The sequence below is a fragment of the Hydractinia symbiolongicarpus genome, chromosome 3, assembly GCF_029227915.1.
Source record: "Hydractinia symbiolongicarpus strain clone_291-10 chromosome 3, HSymV2.1, whole genome shotgun sequence".
Classification (NCBI taxonomy): domain Eukaryota; kingdom Metazoa; phylum Cnidaria; class Hydrozoa; order Anthoathecata; family Hydractiniidae; genus Hydractinia; species Hydractinia symbiolongicarpus.
In genome coordinates this window covers 17,563,259-17,578,131 of record NC_079877.1, presented here as the reverse complement: position 1 = coordinate 17,578,131, position 14,873 = coordinate 17,563,259, and positions in this window count along the sequence as shown.

Genomic DNA, 14,873 nt, shown 5'->3' with positions numbered 1-14,873 from the left:
GTCATTTACACTTATTGACCGAGCTGACACTGTGGATTCATTGAGGCGCAAGGAGTCCTTTTGGCAACATAAGATTGAAAGTTTTGCACCCTACGGTCTTAACGAACGAAATGTGAATGATTATTACTAACGTGCAGTCCAGTGTATCGTTTATGTTTGGTATTGTTTTTAAATGATTTTTTTTTAATTGCATTTATTATTTTTTATTTCATGGTTGTTTCGGATAATTGGTACTTATGTCTCCACCCTAATTTTTAGGTAGTTTATACCAAGCTTAATTGATTTGAACATATTGTAGGAGAACCTACTTTTATGTTAATTTTCCTGAGAGATTTTCCAGTTTAGTTTTACTTTTGTTAGAGTACATAGGTACTGTAACAGATCTATTTATCTGTAAGAGTACCTATGTTCCGTATATACCTAAATTAATTCAACTGTTTGTATTTGTGATGTAGTGGCTCCACTTTGATTACTAAGAAGGGGCGGGATACATTAATTTATAACTGTCAGTAAAATGTAATTGAATTTGTAATAGTTCGACTGGGCAGAGAACTTTTCCATTTATTATTCTTTACGTCCTTTTATAAAAAACTTTTGTAAATATGTATATATTTTCACAGTTTTATTAAAAATTGTAATTATATATGCACTACGCACCAGTACTATTTTAATTATTCATACCTATTTTATAGAAATTGTCACCCTTTAGTTTGAATATACCCTTGCGTAATTAATTTTCATTGTAATTCCCATAGCCTATATAAACGTGAACTTGTAAAATATTTTTTACTGACTTGATAAAGATGTGAAATACATTTGAAATATCGTCACAGATGTGTTTTCATTAACGTAAACTATACATTCACACACCCTGGAACACATTGTTACTCTATTATTATATGTATATTACGAGAGCTTAGTTACTATATTAGCTAAATTTTTTTCAAAAATTTCTGCTAATCTATATATAAGGTACATAGCCAGCTACACGGTACAACCACAGGGAATAAAGGAGTTGCCAGTGGCTTAAGTTCTTTAGCGGAATATCCTACTCCCGAGTTTTTTAAGCTGGTCAAACACTGAAGACTGAACAAAGAAAATATGAGTTAAGAAGTGCAGAGACATGAGATTTCCAGATGAAATTGCCTTGGAAGGAAATCTAGTATTTTGCGTCCACACCCCCTTTTTAACGGAAGATGCTTTATCCAAAATGCCATTCCGTGGTTTAAAATTTTAAAATTAACTCTTACTTAAAATACTTCGGCATTAAATATGGCTTCCTTTAGACGCACTTATTACCCAGATCCCCGATTTACCCAGATTTTATTGGTAGTTGAGCAGCAGCGTCATTAAACTGCTCCTGCTCCATTGGTAATGACAGATGGATTGTATTCAGGGAACTCTTCAACCACAGACGTCACATGGTTTTCTTCTTTTTGAGAGACAAATGTTGCTTATGGATGAAAACTTTTTTTTTTCAGCAGCCAAACCGACTCTTCCCGAAAACGTCGATTTTTTTGGTTTTAGTTTTGGGAGAGGTTGTAATTTTTTACTTAAATATGTTGATCCTATAACTTTTGGTCTTTCCACAACCAAATTGTCTTCCTTAGGAGCATGAAATGATAGATCATTTAAAGCCTGAGTCAAGGTTTCATGAAGGTGGTCTAGTCCATCATTATCATACACTATGAATGACAAGCTCTTCATTTAGTTTAAATTTCTCTGCAAGACGAGGCCTTGAACCTATTTGGAAAACATACTTTAGGAATAGAATCCATTAAAACGGACTCGGTTTCGACATCATTAACGTCAATAAAATCGTTCTACATTTGGTTATCTTCTAAAGTAACCTCCTTGCTAACAACTTCATGATCCAAAATGAAAAAAAGGAGATAAAGTGTATCGCGACGATAAAGATTTCCAGGATACATCTGCGACATTGCCACTAATGACGGATAGGATGTGCTACAGGGCAACAAGGTTTTACGCCAATCCAAGCAATTACATGACGCATAGTTGTTTTCGTCACCCAAACAAACCGTGTAGTTATCAGCCGGGACAGAACTTCGTACCAAAAAGGTTTTTTTCCAACAATCACAAAAGGAGTTCCGGACCAAAGGATTTGTTGGGGTGATTCCTTGTTCTTGATATCTTCGAAGAGAATCTTGTGATTTTTTAAATTAATATCTAAAAAATTAAGTTGGTAACACACACAAAGATTTTCTTTTTTAAAGAAGACTACTGCTTTTTGTTTCTCTTGGTCAAAAGATCAATCTTTTTTATTATAACTTAAAACTCACCAGCAACTCCGAATGATTTATCTTTTTGATAAACAGAGAGAAATGATAATGATTTTATCTCGAGATTTCTAACTGCTACATCGACATCTTCCATGGATTCGAATATATATTTCTGTTTTTCTTTACAATCTACAAAGTATCCAGTGGAAAAAAATTTTCGATTTTGATTAAATTCTAGCTTTTATTTTTTCTTTATAATATCCAAGAATAATAAAAAAAACTTTGACAACTTACCATCTAGATTTTCATTATTCGTTTTATTTATTTCCATTATTGAACGATGATTACAGTCCGAAAGTTTTTATTTTAGTTGAAAACTTCAACGGTATACAAAATCTCAAAAACACGTGCGTGTGCCAGGCTTTTTCCGCGAACTCCTGCTAAATGCGCACCCAATGCATTTCGGTATTACGCAACAATACGTCATATTTGAATGACGTAATTCTAATAATAATTTAAATTTAAAACCACGGAATCGCATTTTGGATAAAGCATCTTCTCTTTTTAACGGTTTACTCACATTTGGATAAAATGCTGAGATGTCTCTGAAAAATTTCCCGTTTTGCTGAGTTACATCCGATAATTAGGCATATCGGAAAAGTGGGATGCGGGATGCGGGATGCTGACCGGGACACGGGATGCAGGATGCGGGATGCGGGATGCAAAAAAATCATCGAAATAAAATAATGACCGCGCCAATGTTATTCTCACCATGGATATTCAACGCACGAAAAACTCGATAATGAATAAATAACATTTTTGTTTATTTTTCACAGACTTAACAAAGTATAACGAAAAATAACAGAATTAAAAATAACAGAATTAAAAAAAAACTGAATTATGAAAAAAAACAAAGGATAAGAGGGAAGGCGACTTTGCTTTGAAAATTTTTAAATGTGCAGTGCAGTGGGTAGAAAGGATATCCTTCAAAAGGGATTACTTTTTGCTAGTATCAATTAGTACAAATAATAAACAAAAACAGATATATTCAAAATTCAAAATGTGTAAAATCTTGTCCAGCAAGCAAAAATCCAAAATCCAGTTACAAAATCGTGTCCAGAAGAATAATCGAAATTCCTTTAAAATCCAGAATCGAGTTTCACAATACAAAAAAAATATTCACAATGATAAGAATAACAGTTTGCAATCATACAATGTCTTAATCACACTACACTGGCAAACTATTCGCGCATGATTCACGCATGTTTTCAGTCGATTAATTTTCCTAATTATTTCGGTCGGTTGACCGTAGTATGTAGCGCGGATAGTTGAGTTTAGATACGAAAGAACGAGACAGAGTTGTTTCTACTCTTCTATGCTATATGTTGTGAAAATCTGGTTTCTACTCCTGGTTTTTATTTTTAAAAAAGGGCAATTCTTAGTCACGAAAATTTTCGTTTTTCTTACTAAATGAAATAAACACTCACACATCGACTGGCTTCTGCAATATCAGCTATTTCGATTTCTTTTCAAAGTGTATAGCACGAAAGCACTACTTTTTCAGATCGGAGGCATTTACACATATATTTGTTGCTTGGATATCTCAACCTCGCCAAAGGATACATAACAGTTCAATGTCAAACAAATTGTTTCTTATGACATTAAGCTCACCAAGCGAAAAAAAATCAAGTCATGCATTTCTAACTGTTGTATTCTTTTTAGAAAATTAGTTTATTATAATGTCTACGCGATGTTCGGTAACGGCTTAGTCAGTATTTTATTACGATGAATTTTTTGCATCACGCATCTCGCATCCCCGCTTCTCGCATCCCTCATCACGATATGTCATCCCGATAGGTCATCCCGCATCCCGCCGGAACACTCTCCATCTGTTTTAACACTAATTATTATGGTCTCTCTGTCTTAGTTTTTGTATTATTAATGTGTGGACTCTAGTGTAGTCAAATCGTGCAAAAAATAACATTTTTGTTCAAACTGAGTAACAAGCATGAAATTTAGCACAGTCGTAGTTGTGATGAACAGAAACTATTTAAGCCCTAGACCCAATAAAAACACTACTCTGGTGTATTTTACAGACCAGAATAGGTTGCCTTAGTAATAATTTTTTCTCAAAAAATGACTATTGTTATATATATTATTAGTTTTTCATATTTGGATGCAAAAGCGTAAGACCGAGGTTGTGTTTCTATTTTTCTATTTTTTTACTTTAGACAAACGCTTGTTTAAAAATTTCCTTTGTCCGAAAACTTGCGTTTGAAATTTTTTAACCTTAATTCGCACTACGGGTTTAAGTGAATTAACGCCTTTTGCATAAAAGACACTTTCTCAGAAATATTCTAGAACTTTCTCCTCTTCCTCCAAATGCCATTTTAGTAAAGTAATTTTAGCAGTATCACTCTACACCAACATACCCAATGATGAAGGCATCAAAGTTTTGTTAGAAACCCTATCAAAAAATAAAGACATCCTTTTTTAAACACTATTAAAATAATGATGGACTATGGACTTTGTCCTAAAACATAAATGCTTTAACATCCATGATTATTACCGAAAAATCCATGACACAGCTCTAAATGACGATTTTTTTTCTTATATACTGACTTAGCAGAATGTCTACTAAAATGTTTTGAAAAAATTAAATAATTTCACCTAAACCTCCTTGCTTCACCCCCATACCAAATTCACTTTCATCTATTCTAGAGATAAAGTTAATTTTTCAGACACCTACTTACATGTAGGAAAAGATCGAAAACTTTACTCTAGTTAATGCACAAAAACTCACCTATTTTTTTTGTCTCCTCCACTACGACTCCTTCCATCCAACATTTACGAAATCCTCCATAATATACTGCCAATCCCTAAGATACAGAATTCTACTACCAAAGATGATATTCTAAACAAATCATTAAAAAATTTAAAATGAGTAACAAACTGTTTTTCTTGTGTATTTTTTAGGGGTACTAACATATTGATCTAACAACAAAAGAAGTATTTTTACTGGCGACGAAATAATCAGTTAACGGATTGCGTCCGTAGTACCGACTTGGTCACCACTCAAAGGTGAATTTTGAAGCTGCAATAAAAATGAATTCAATAGTATCAATACAAACATTTAAATCATTCGCGCAGTCGCGCATACGTGCACGCGCACGCCACAGTCAAGCACAACAAATCCCAAATCACTGCCCATCCGGTAACTTGCAGTGCTTATCAAGGGTTATTTCCTAATAATCAGTGCCATACCTAGTCCCTAATATTCAATGTAAATAAAAATGAGTCAAGAAATTTCTAGCGCAATTCCGTAATAGTCTACGCGCACATCAAAGTATACAGAAAATGAGTAGAAAGGGAATTCCCTAGTAATACTAATAATCATCAAAAACCAACGCATGCGCAGTAAGGAGGTGAACTGCGTTAGTTTTTTTGACCGTTATAAAATCCTCCGATGAAGTAAAAACTCTACAATAAAGAAATGAACACACGCACCGTGAAACAACTGCGCGATATTGCACAAAGCCCCGTGGACTTACGGGGTATTACAAGCTACGTAAGGCTGAATTGATTTCTTTATTGGATGTACCAAAATAATACGCTTGGAGGCCACCTAAAAGGCTTCCAGTTAAACCAACATCGGATGATGTACCACAATATGCTTGGAGGCCACCTAAATGGGTTCCAATTAAACCTATAACACTGGAGGCCATGGACATTTTTGAGAGACAGGAACTGTCGAAAAATCGTTCAGTCGTGAAAACCAAGATGTGAGGATGGTATAATTGGCTTATGGACGCCGTTTCAAAGCCTATAAAGGAGGGGGTCAAGAGGACCTATGCGGCCTTTAAACGTATGGTGATGGATCTCTATAACGGGACAGTCGACACAAGACCTACACTTCTTGACGAGGTAGAAAAAGAGGCCGAGGAAGACTATCTAGAGGATATCCAAGATCTATACGATCAGTCAGGGCAAGACTTTACACCACGGAGACATAAGCATGCCCTCAACAGGACGTTTAGAAGTTTCCGAATTCCTTGTATAGAAGGAGCGGACGTCGATGGTATATAGGAATGATAAGACCTAACGTCAAAACTTTGGTTGAAGGGCAGGTGGAAGATATGGGGTCGGCGAAGGTACAGCTGTCCCTATGGATAATGTGGAGGAAGAGGACGAACTGGAAATGGGCCAACGACGAGTATATTCAGGTGAAGAAGTACTTCCATAGTAACATGACGTCAATCTTCCAGGGTAGAGACGTAGACGACATGCTGGATAGGATGTTTGCCCAAATCAAAACAGGTGTGGAAAATGTCGCGCTTGCCCGGAGTGGCTTTACAATTATTCGAATCATACACCTCGACGCGGCCTTTCACAAATTGAGGCTAACAAGAGGTTCATCGTATATCGAACTAGCCAAATGGGTAGCCTCAAAGAAGGCCGTCATTAACCCAAAAAATGAAGACGAGGAGTGCTTTAAATGGGGCATCACAGCATCCTTACATCATACCGAGATTGAAAGAGATCCACAAAGAATCAGTAAGCTGAGACCCTACGTAGACCTCTACAATTGGCAGGGTATACAAGCATCAAGAGTATATACAAATTCGAGGATAATAACCCGGGCATTGCGGTAAACGTCCTGCATGTGACGGGAAAGAGGATCAACATCCTACGTCGATCGCATCACACCGGCCGGGGCAAGCAGGTGAATCTATTGCTTATTACCAATGACAAAAAGACTCACTACACGTCCGTCAAAAGTCTATTGCGACTCCTGGGTATTGAGACCGCGAAAAATACAGCAAAAATGCACTTTTGCCTGAACAAAGATAGGAAAATGTTCGTTCTAGGGCAGTCGACGACGATGACGACGACAAGGGAAATTTCCTAAATTCCCGAAATCCGAAATCACCCCGAATCCCAAAAATCCGACAATTCCGTAAATACCGATAAAATCCAACGCATGCGCAATAGTGACTAATGGGAATAATGCTGACATCAACAAAATACGACTGCGCTAGAAAATTTGTTGATTGAAATCAAAAATCTATATAATAAAGAGACATGTCTGACAAAATGAAAAAAACACTAAACTTTTCTGGAATCGAAGTACCAACCACGAACATCTTATTTAATGTAAACTCGAAAATCATAAAACCTTCCAAAGAACTACAAGCACCCCATGATCAAGCACATCTCGGATAATTCCCCGATCAAGGAGAGATCAATTCCCACCTTTTGCCAGCGGAACACAAAGTACGAAGACGGTAAACCAGTCAGGAAGATAACCACGCCATTCTTCAACAGGCACCGACAGCAAGTAGATCCGGCTATTTATGATGGGAAGAGGCTTTCCATGGTGGCAGCTATAACATATAGAGATGTATATCTTTCATCTAACACTATCCCAGAAAGGAGCCTCGAGATTCGGCAAGCGATCATCACTGGGGCTCACGACATACCAGAAGATGAAGCTGACAACGCTGACTCCGTAGACCTCGAGTAAGAAACGACAGTCAATCAGGTGAACCTTCGGGTTTAGTTGTAGTGGATGCAAAGATTTGTATGGTTGGTATTCAGCCATAGAAGCAAACATGAACGACGTTAAGGCACTGAAAAAGGAAGCAAAAGCACTAAAGATCCGTAACTACTCAACTATGAAGAAAGTTGAACTTCTCAAAGCCATCCGCAAGGTAAAGTACAAGGTCGCTTCTACACAAACAAACGGTCCTTATTGTGAACCTTGCGTCACGATCGCTTGAGAGAAAAATCTGGAAGAATACTTGAGACAGCTCTCCGAAAAGCAGAGACGTGTCGTATATGACTATGGTCTTATCATCGATCGAGACACTGGAGAAGTGCTCGAAATCGAGTAGCATGTGATCTAGTGTGTTGTTTAAAACACTAGACCTATGAATAAGCCGGTGGCTCCTCTAAGTACCGCTGACATATTGTACAGACTGCAAGTTTCGTGTCAAAATTATTCAAAATGATTCTTCTTGATGAAACCAAGTTGTGTTGCAAGTTTCAAGTTCTAAGGATAATCCTAAAAGGAGTTATTATATTTTCCCCATTATAAGGATTTCATAGAGATTTTAGGGGTATTTTCGAGTAATGGCCAATATCAAGGCCTCTGAAAGGTATGGGACCTAAGAATTTAGCATGCAGGTGTCTAATAGATAAATCTTGAAACTCGGTAAGTATCATAGCCATATAAGAAAGCAATCAGGAGTTATTAAAAAAAAAACCGTCAGTGGGGGCGGAGTCCGCCCCCCCCCCCCCCCCCCCCCGGACCGAATAGGGTTAAGGGACTCTACGATCTTTCTGGTTCTTTGGCGTATTTGCTCCTTGAGCAACATATACCGTTGCTTTTCCTGCATAATCAAGCTGAATTCATAATCGCTAATCACGCCATTCTCCGCAGCTCTGCTAATGAGATCGACAACAGAGTTGAGTTTGGTCTCCACCAGCAGCCTGATACTTTCATGCTTTTTGCTCTTGACATCTAGCCTCTTGCCTGTGTTCCTCAGGCCTGCTTGACCCAATCCCACAGCTATGGTGATGCCCCCATAGCCACGGCCAGGGGTACGCCAATACCGGATAGCATACTACCAATACCAACACCCGATGTAATGACACTTACGGCCAGCAGACCATGATCGGTGTATCGAACCCACGTGCCATGCATTTTGAACTTTTTAGTGAGCTTGTCCCGCTCTTTGATCTCATTACGTAGGTACTGTTCAACCTCTTCTATTTTCTTGAGTCTGTATATTTGGCTTTCATCAGCTTCTGTACCATCGGGAGGTGCACTCGGTAGGCTTGGATAAAGCTTAGCAATCTCTGTCATTTATTCTATGAGCAAATGTAATAGTAATTCCAACGAACAAGACGTTCTTATTGTGGTGATACTCATTCGACAACATGAACTCGAGACGATCCGTCGAACCTTTCAAAGGAAGGTAAACAGGGTTATCGAAACTCCACGTCAACATATCTCCCCAAGCACCTACCTCCTTGGTCGGTAGGATGGCTAGTATCTTGGATTTTTTCCGTTAAGTAAGCAGTCATCTTCGTCCAACTGAAAAGTGAACCTTAGACGCTGGTAAACATCAGTTTTGTAGAAGCTGTCATGGTTGCCCTCGGTAAACATTGCTTCGGTATTAACTCTTTAAATGACATGTTCATGTGAACGTATGTTAATACTTTAAAGAAACATATACATTGTCGTTCAGCATATATATTTTTATGGTAATATTTCAACCTTCGTATTGGAGGTCTTCATCATAGTCTGATGAAGACCTCCAATACGGAAAAAAAATATATATATGCTGTATCATCGAGCACGTTCTCGAGTATCGGCAACATTTCGATGTCATCAGCCTTTTTATTGACATTATCCAATTCGTTCATAAGTTTCTGGGCCGCTGCCTTACTACCCTTGTGTGGTGTGGTATATTCGGTAAAGCCCATGGCTCGCAATCGGCCCACACCCAACCTCTTCCGTATCTCGGCAACTGCTCTCAATTCACCATTCGTTTTCGTGAGCTCTACACCATCGTAAAGAAGCTGGTTTCCGTCGACCTTAAACTCGTTATAGTATCTCGAACTCGGCTCTCCTAGCTCCCCACTAAGAGCTTCGTAAAGGCTATCAACTTTCGATCTTAGTAGCTTCTGCCTTGCCGTGAGCTGTTGTTGTCGCGTCGTTGTACCTCCCGAAGGTGTTGCGGGCGTAGTGCTTAGTCCGGGAATATCCTCAGGTCGAAGGATCTCGCTCTCGCTACTAAACTCCTCAGGCTCGTCTGGAATGCCTTCCTCCGGCGTAAAATCATCTCCTTCGTATATGGGATTAATCGGCATTTATTCAAGCCGTAATTGCCTATTAATAAATGTATGGAATTAAGTTAGATCCGTATAAGGAATTAAAGAGAATGCTTGCCATGAAAGGCAAGAAACAGCGTGTCAAGGTCTCACACAACCCCAGTACGATCAACCAAAACGAAGACCTGTACGTGGATATACCCAATTTGGGACAGAATGATGTAATTTTACGCAGGTCCTTAAAACTCCTCTTAGACCTGAAGCTAACGGGGACTAACACGAAACGCACGATTGTTTCGAATATCGGGAAGGCCCTAGTACAGAACCTTCGTATAACACTCAACGGGAATGAAATTCAGAACATCGCCGATTACAATATACTCGGGGTGTATAGGCATCTGTGGATCCCAAAGTTTGACCGAGAGAACAACCTAATTTTAGAAGGTATCAACCCCAATGACGGCACCATCAGAGTTCTACAGGTAAAAGCCAGCGACCACGTAGGGAATGATGAAGAAAAAGCAATTGTGGTGGCATATGGAAATACGTTTGCTATCCCTATCGGCAAAATGTTCGAACTCACTAAAGACTTGCCATTCTATCAAGCAGGCTTACACGACAGGCTGCAGTTTGTAATACATTTTGCACCTCACGACCAGGTTATCAAAGATGCTGGTACGGCTGCTGCTGGAAGCACGGCAGCCAAGCCAGCTGATGCTGGTTATAAAATTACCAATATCGCGCTCGAGTTTGATAAAGTGACAAACGAGGGTCTTAACAGTGCTATGATGTCTCGATACAGCCGTCTCGCCCTACCCTATGAGCGTGTACTCCGCAGCAAGGTTATAACGATGAAAAAGGCCGACACCTCCTACAACCTCCAGATCGACACTCCTGCCAAGAATTTGAAGGACGACTTATTACTTTTCGTAGACCCCGGGAAAGTGAAAGCTTATCCTGGCGATAACGAGGTCTTCTACAACCCCAAGATCGAGAAAATCGCAATCACGGTGGAAGGTGAGCCTAACGAACTCTAATCGCATGCTATGCTCCCGAAAAATCATCTTCAACAAGTCGTTGAACTCTTTGGGAGCTATGACTCGGAAGTGACGATTGGGCTGTTTATGACTGAGCGTTATGCGTTGTTCATCGACTTCCGCAGTAGTCCAGATCACAGTCTCCATGGTAGCGGGAGACCCCTGCAAAGACTTAGTGATGGCATTACCTTGCATATGACCAAGAAAGCTGACGGAACTGGGGATATCAAGGCATATGTGTACTTGCTGCAAGACGCTCAGCTGAATATTCTGGATGGCAGATTTCACAGTGTGGAATATTAGAAATAAACAATGGCCACTTTAGCAGTAATGGCAGGAGGGGCGTTGATTAACGCTCTAGCATTCTCGGGAAGTAACTATCTGTTCAGTAAACTCGGTGGGCACGGGGAAGAAGAAAGGAAGCGTCATGACAAAGCGATCGAACAATTACAAGCAGCCCAAGCCCAGTGGGTGCGTGACAGGCAAGCAAAAATCGATTGGTATAACAAGCAACGCCAGCTTAAAAGACAAGTTGGCGAAAGTTTGAAAGAGTTAGACGAAGTCATGCGAGAGTACTATATCGTCACCATAGAGAAGGCCCCCAAACCCTCAGATTCTTACGTACCTTCCAAGCAACAACAACACGGCGAGTTCACGTTTATTCTCGGATCCTTAGCACTTCTAGGTTTTGATGGCAACGACGCGCAAGTATTTTGCCATTAATAAAGATGACAAAATCAGCAAAGCGCGTAGCACATATTGTTACCCCTAAAGAAGCAGAAAAGCTAAGCCAAATCTACTACACCCCAGAACATCTCTGGACAGGTCGAGAAGCGATCAAATTACTCTCTAGACACTCTGGCCTTTCTAAAAAGAGAGTTACTCATTGGCTGACTCGTCAACTCCTGTAGCTCAGACATATCAAAGGCCCCAAGCGCATCAATTACCCTCATTTCACAATCACAAAGCCCAATGAAATGCACCAATTTGACTTGCTCTACATGTCACACGATAAAGTGTATGGAAACACCTACAAATACATCCTCACAGGTATCGACGTAGCTTCGAGGTATAAGGTAGCGAGACTCCTGAGAACGAAAAAAGCTAGTGAAGTAGCTGATATGCTCAAGGACATATACAAAGCCGGACCTCTGCGTTATCCGAAGACCTTTCAGTGCGATAATGGTTCAGAGTTCAAGTCTGCCGTGAGCAAGCTGCTAGAAAGCAAAGGTGTCGAGATAAAGCGTGCAACTACCAAATACCATCATACTTTCACGGCGTTCGTGGAGAGTTACAACAAGGTGCTCGCCGAGAGGCTGTTCAAACCTCAAGATGCGCAAGAGTTGGTCACTGACGAACAGAGTACAACGTGGGTTAAACAGTTGTACACTATCGTATAAAGTTTGAACAACACCAGACCGTGATGATCGACATGACACCTTCAAAAGCCATCAAGCGGGATGAAGTCCCGCTTATGAAAAGTGAGCAGCGCCCGATGAAAAGCCTCTACCCGATGACGGTCTATATTTGTACTTGCTGCAACCTGGAGAAGAGCATGGAGATCAAAAAAGACGTGCTACGGACGCTTGGTGGAGCAAAAAAACGTATAAACTCGACCGTATCATGACTGGTACACGTCTCCTGTACTATTTGGCTGATGGGCCTGATCGAAGCTTTGTGGCGGAGGAGTTGATGCTAAAACCAGAGGATGTTGAAGTACCTCCGGAGCATGGTAAAGAGTGGTAAATTTCTCAATTCGGATGGCCATTTCACTGGTTCACCCGCTGCGGGGGAACCGCTCAATTTTGACCTTCCGTAAGAGGGGGTTTAGAGCCCTTCCCCCTACAAGCGTGATCCGTGGTGTGGTTCCGTCGGTAAAACTGTAACTGGCTGGGCGTACACCTTGGGTGTAGGTATTTGGATCTAAGTACCTCTTGGAGAGCGGTAAACAGTGTCACCCAGCCGCATTTTATACTTCTTCGGAACATGTCGCTGAATGGCTTTTACTCCAGCCCTTCGTTCATACCCTACGGCTCTCCAAACATCAGAGGCTACGATGCACTGCAATTTTTCAACACCCTTTTTCGCTAGCCACCCATAAGCTCGACGGCTTTGGGCTTTTTAGAACGACGTGCAATATCCAAGGCACCGTCAATGTTACGAAAGCATCATGTGGATTTTTAGTCTTGCCAAAGGCCTGGTTACTAACCAGGTTTATTTCATGACGTGAAATGGTCGGGATATCTCGATATAACTCTACCATATTAGCAATCCCTAAGAATCTTACAATGTCAGTATGTTTAAAAATCACTTGTTTTGAGTGCTCATCAAATAAGCTCTCGATTGCTCCCACGGGCACGGTATTAAACAGGGTAATTTGAGACATTATTCTTGTAACCCTGGAGGTCAACGCGCTATAGTGCCAGCCGGTCTGCCACATCTCAGGAGGAAGCAATAAAGGCCGGCTTCCGTCAGTAAAATCATGTTCGGGTGGATGTACTCGGATCTGAGTACCTCTTGGAGATCAGTAAACAGTGTCCGGATGAAGGGGACGCTGAGCGTCCCCTTCCATAACGTCTCGGGTCCGAGGGCCATTTTGTACTTCCTGATATCATGGGGATTTTTAGTTTTGCCAAGGGATCATTACTAACGACCCCTATTTCATGACGTGAAATGGTCCTAATATTTCATCATATACTGGATCATGGTAAGAGCCAGCGACGAGACGATTAAAGCGATCTGGTTGTTGTATTTACCTCTCAGATTCATCTTATACAGCTCCCTATCTCTTTCCTCGAGATCTGCTTCCAAGTCTTCAATTGCTTCCTCCAATCTCCGGATCTCTTCCTCTCGTAATTTTTCGATATAAGACATATTTATTTAGTTGAAAGTCGAGGCAAAATGCTCCAAATTTCAGTTGTATCCGCCGAGTACAACTGATCTCCGCGTCACTCCAAAATTTTCCAGGTCCTAGGGTGCTCCAGTCTCACGTGCAAGCAAGCATGTTTCGACTTCCTGAGCTGGGTCTTGATCGACTCCCAGTCACTGATCATGTTCGTCTCTTCATCCACCAGCTTCATATCGCTGCGTTCGTGCGGGTACCACATGAACAGCTGCTTCTTTTGCCTTCACAGATTCTTTGGGAGGGCCGTGTAACTTTGAGTGAGGAGCCAGAGACTATGCTTTCGATGTCTCCCACTGATGGCAAGCTCAAGCAAAGGCTGACGCTTTTCGTCGAGAGTCTCGTCAGCGATCATATGTTCAACAATAAACAGAGTCTCCTCCCCTGCTAGGAGCTTTGATAGTTGCTCGATCCAGGCGAACAGCTGGTCTTTGGGATCTATCAGGAACACATAGTCATCCTTCCAAAGCGATGCTCTATCGAGGTATGTCTTATTCCAGCGGATGGTGGGACAGAGTATGACAACGTTGAAGAAATGGTGCTTGTACTCGTTCTCCAGGAGATCGAGTACACACTGTGTTTTCCCGCACGAGGTAGACCCAGTAAAAATCACTGTATGGGCTTGTAGCACCACATCCAGAGTCATATTTATTCTATCTGCCTTGGGCAGACAGAAACCTTAGATGTACTTACTTCTTCGGGACTATACTTGCGGGATTCCATCCCTTTGATACGGCCATCTCACGACTTCCCCGTCCCGCTGAAAAATAAGCGATCATCTTCATCACATCGCTGGTATCCAACTTGGCCGAACGACTCGAGATCCCAAGGAACCTCTTGCCAACCATAGCGTAA